This window comes from Amblyraja radiata, chromosome 5 (genome assembly GCF_010909765.2).
Source record: "Amblyraja radiata isolate CabotCenter1 chromosome 5, sAmbRad1.1.pri, whole genome shotgun sequence".
Taxonomy (NCBI): domain Eukaryota; kingdom Metazoa; phylum Chordata; class Chondrichthyes; order Rajiformes; family Rajidae; genus Amblyraja; species Amblyraja radiata.
The window spans coordinates 43,572,774-43,578,342 of record NC_045960.1 but is presented as its reverse complement, the minus strand read 5'-3'; positions in this window follow the sequence as shown (position 1 = coordinate 43,578,342).

The window sequence follows — 5,569 nt, the reverse complement described above, 5'->3', positions numbered from 1 at the left end:
ATATAAATATATCTTGTTCAAAGGCATTGAATGTAATTTTCACCCCATACATCATTACAATCTTCATGATGGATGAGGGCAGAGCAGTTGATGTTGTTCACAGAGGGCTTCAGCAAGGCCTTTAAGTCCCGTGTGGCAGGTTAGTCTGGAAGGTTAGATTGCATGGGATATAGGGTGAGCTAGCTAATCTCTTCTTCTTGCGTATGGTGTGCACAGCCTAAAGTTGTAGGACAACTTGTTCTATTTGATCTTATTTGATTGTGCACGCCGGGTTGATTGCATTTGTCGAAACAGGGCGGACCACGTGAAGGTTGCAATCTCCCACCCTAGCTAGCTAAATGAATACAACATTCTCTGGCAGAAAGAGTCAGAGTGAAAGTGGAGGTTATTATTCAGATTGAAGGCCAGTGACCAGTGGTGTGCCACAGGGATCAATGCTGGGTTCTCCATTGTTTGTCATCTATAACAATGATTTGGGTGACAATGTTGCTAACATGCTGCCTTAATTAGGTAGTATTAGCTACAAGGTGAAGTTGGACAAACTTGGATTGGTTTCTCTAGAATGCTGGAGGTTGAGGGGAGACCTGATGGGAGTATATGAAATTATGAAAGGCATGGTTAGGGTAGGGTAGGTCTGAACCCTTTTCCCAGGAGAAAAATGTTAAAGACTAAAGGGCACAGCTTTAAGCCGAGAGGGGCAAAGTTTAAAGGAGCTGTATAGGGCAAGGTTTTACACAGCCCAGAAACAGGCCCTTCAACCCATTTCTCCCTTTTGCCCGCACCTGGTTCATATCCCTCTCAACCTTTCCTAAATATGTACCCGAACAAATGTATTTTAAATATGTTATATATGCCTCATATATACTGTATCTCCCTCAACTACACCTGGCAGCTCGTTCCATATACCTATCCACCACCTCAGTCTTGATTCACCTATCCTAGGAAAAGGATGTCCATGTACCTTTTCTATTCCCTTCATGATTTTATATATCGCTCCTCTGCCCGCTATGCTTCGAAAGAATATCTTCTGAACCTGTCCAACCTCAGGCCCTAAAGACCACGTAAAATTATTTGGATGGGAAGGCTATGAATTGATACATGATACATAGGTACAATAAAGGTTTACAGTCGCACTTAGATGGGCATTTTGTTGACTATGGATGAGTTGGGCAGAAGGGCCTGATTCTGTGCTGTAAGACTTCACTCGTGCTCTAAATCCCATTGGAGATACCAGTACAACTAATTGGGAGATTTACTCTACTGCATTTTAGAACATCCTTGAATGGTGTTGTTATTTGCTTCGTAACTTCAATGTGAATTAAAATTGAATGCTCTTGAACCCTTTGGATTACAATAGATGGAATCTGATCAGTGCTTATTTTGCGACAGTACCTCTAAAAAAACAAACTAGATTAATATACAGCAGCTAATAGTGTTGCATGAACTGTTATATGCATACAGGCACATTTTTGCCCACAAACAAGAACAAAATCAGACTGCATAAAAATCTGAGCATCATGTAAACAGGATCAGTTATTCTTCCTTCGTTCTTTGCAACGGTGCCATCTGCTGGCAAAGACTTGAACACAAACTCTTTCATTAAAGAATAGTACACATATTTTTCATTGAACAAAGATTACAGGTGGCACTTGAAAGTAAAAAGAAAAAGTTAAATATACCTCAGAGTAAGTTTATAAATTTGATAGGTAATTTGATCAATACATTCTATTTGGTGACGCTACTTCTCAGCTGTGCTTACGTTGTAGATATTAAGTCACTGAGTTAAACAGCACGGAAGTGCGTACCTTCAGCCGACTATGTATACTACAGTCAGTTTCCTTAGTGCACAAACAATGCAAGTAAACCTGAAGGGTGCCCTGGAGGCAGCCACCACAATGTCTTGACTTGGAGTGTTTAGTGCCTGGCTTTCCATTCAATCTGAGGGCTACTGCCCAAGTTATCAGGTTGCTCTATAGCCAATGAAGGATGCACTAAAGTGACACCACGACTCTGATGCAGGAACAGAACAGCCAATTTTGGAAATTATTCTAGACGACCCGTGAACACATTGGGCCCCTGTAGCGCACGCATGGATACCGGGCCCGGCAACCCTCCCCTAACTGCGCAGGCGCGGCTGGCGACCCGTAGACATGTTGGGTCCCCGTTGTGATGCCAGAGATCCTCGAGATGTTCAGTTAATTCAAATTCTATCTCTCGCGCTGCCGCTGGGCCCAGCAATCCTCCCCAATTGCACACGTGTGGATACCGGTCCCGGCAACCATCCCCCAACTGCGCAGGCACAGCTGACGGGTCCGGCAAGTAGGAGCGAACTGCGCAGGCGTGACTGCCACGTTGAAACTTGCTCCGTTCACAGTATAAAGTTTATTAAAGGTTATAAAATGAATTACTTTGTAAAATATAATGAAACTTTGTAAAGGATTATATGCGAGATGTCCTCATTCTTTAGGGAACGGGGGTTCCACTCTCCCATCGTGGATGAGGCCCTCACTCATGTTTCCTCGGTACCCCACAGCTCTGCCCTTGCTCCCCCTCCCCCTAATTGCAACAGAAACAGTCCCCCTAGTCCTTACATTCCACCCCATTAGCTGTCGCATACAACACATAATCCTCCGAAATGTCCGCCACCTCGAACGGGATTCCATCTCCACCCCTTTCTGCCTTCCGCAGAGACCGTTCCCTCCGCAACTCCCTGGTTAACTCATCCCTTCCCACCCAAACCACCTCCTCCCCAGGTACCTTCCCCTGCAACAGCAGAAGATGCAACACCTGTCGCTATACCTCCTCCCTCGACTCTGTCCAGGGATCCCGACAGTCCTTTCAGGTTAGCCAGATGTTCACTTGCATCTCCTCCAACCTCATCTAATGTATCCGTTGTTCAAGATGTGGTCACTTATACATCGGTGAGACCAAACGCAGACTGGGCGATCGCTTTGCGGAACACCTTCGCTCAGCCCACGTGAACCAACCTGATCTCCCGGTTGCTGGACACCTTAATTCTCCTTCCCATTTCTATTAGACTTTTCTGTCTTCGGATTTCTCCATTGTCAGAATGAGGCGAAACGCAAATTGGAGGAACAGCATCTCATATTTAGCTTGGGCAGCTTATTGGTATTTAGATGAAGGGATTCAGAGTAACATTAGCAAATTTGCAGATAACACAAAGCTGGGTGGCAGTGTGAACTGTGCGGAGGATGCTATGAGAATGTATGGTGACTTGGACAGGTTGGGTGAGTGGGCAGATGCATGGCAGATGCAGTTTAATGTGGATAAATGTGAGGTTATCCACTTTGGTAGCAAAAACAGGAAGGCAGATTACTATCTAAATGGTTACAGGTTGTGAAAAATGGAAGTACAACAGGATCTGGGGGTCCTTGTTCATCAGGCAATGAAAGTAAGCATGCAGGTACAGCAGGCAGTGAAGAAAATGAATGGCATGTTGGCCTTCATAACAAGAGGAGTTGAGTATAGGAGCAAAGAGGTCCTTCTGCAGTTGTATAGGGCCCTAGTGAGACCTGGAGTATTGTGTGCAGTTTTGGTCCCTTAATTTGAGGAAGGATATTCTTGCTATTGAGGGAGTGCAGCGTAGGTTTACAAGGTCAATTCCCGGGATGGGGGACTGCATATGCTGAGAGAATGGAGCAGCTGGGCTTGTATACTCTGGAGTTTAGTAGGATGAGAGGGGATCTTATTTAAACATATAAGATAATTAAGGGTTTGGACACGCTAGAGGCAGGAAACATGTTCCCGATGTTAGGGGAGTCCAGAACCAGGGGCCACAGTTTAAGAATAAGGGGTAAGCCTTTTAGAACGGAGACGAGGAAACACTTCTTAACACAGAGAGTTGTGAGTCTGTGGAATTCTCTACCTCAGAGGGTGGTGGAGGCCGCTTCTCTGGATACTTTGAAGAGAGAGCTAGATAGGGCTCTTAAAAATAGCGGAGTCAGGGGATATGGGGAAAAGGCAGGAACGGGGTACTGATTCGGGATGGTCAGCCATGATCACATTGAATGGTGGTGCTTGCTCGAAGGGTCGGATGGCCTACTCCTGCACCTATTGTCTATTGTCTATTGTCTATTGGTATGACTTTTGAATTCTCTCACTTCAGGTAGCCTCGGCATTCCTTATCTCTTTATCCTTCCCCCACCCGTCGCACTAGCTTCTGATTTGCATCCTACATATCCCTCCCCCCTTCCCCTCCTCCCACACATGAAGAGGAGGGGGAGGGAGTGCTCGGGGATGAGGGGAATTGAGCCATTCCATGCACAGTTAGGGGCTATGGGTGAGGGGTGGAATATTGTGTTAGGGAATGGGGGGCATTGGGGAAACAGGCGAGTGGTGGAATATTGCGTTGGGGGATCTGGCCTCCCCTGTGACTTAGTCTAGTCTCATCTAAAAGTCAACATCTACAAGGTGGCGACACAAGGCACAAGACTGCAGATGCTGGAAACTTGAGCAAAACACAAGGTGCTGGAGGAACTCAGCGAATCAGGCAGCATCTGTGGAGGGAATTGATAGACTCATTTCAGATTGGGGTAAATCGGACAGCTCCTGACTCTAAGCGTCACCTATCCATTCTCTCCACAGATGCCACCTGACCAATTGAGTTACTCCAGCACTATTGTGATCTACAGTCTAGCATAATACTCTCTCAGTTGCACATGAGAGTATCAGATTTAATTTTGGGCTGAAAGCTCTGAAGTGTGATGTGAACCTAGAACCTGACTAAGAGACATGCTGCGACAAACTACAGCTGACAATATAGTTATTGCCAGGATTTCAAACGTGTATCAGAATATTTAAATTTCATATGCACTGCCCTGTCCTCTCCTCCCAACTAGACACTGAATGCAATTAAATCTGTAGGCTACTCTGGAACACTCTAACTACTCCAGAAATTCTGATATGTGGATTCAGAATATATTAAGTGGAAGGTCTGCGTTCTCAGTATGTCACTGAAGTAGAAAGCTTAAAACAGCAGGGGGAGTTATGTGCAACACTCTTGGAAAATGAACATAATAGTTTGAACAAGTCACATGCAGCACAAAATATATCTTGTTTATTTAAAATGCCTGCTTCCTTTGAAACAATGTGGTGGAAAGATGCCCACTTAAAAACAAGTGTCCTAAACCTGTTACCTACAATTACTTTATTCATGTACCAACTCTTGGTATTGATCCCAAATTTAAGTCAGTAAGTAATGAGTGATAACTCAATATTGTTTTGACAATTGTTGATGCTACAAAACTGGGAGCCAGTGTGGAAAGTGAAGAGGTTGCAAAGATGCTGCAGTTGGATTATTGAATGGGCAAGGACATATCTGGTGGAATATAATGTGAAATCATTCATTTTTGAGGGAAAAATAGAAAGGGTGAATAAAGAGGATGAAAGATAGAGGAACCTGGCTGTCCTTGTTTGTAAAATAATGTGCAGATATAGCAAGAAATGAACAAGGGAAATGCTATGTTGGCCATTATTGCAAAAGGATTTGAGTCGAGATGCCCTGCCACAATTATGAAAGGCTCTGGTGAGACTATAACCAGAATAATGT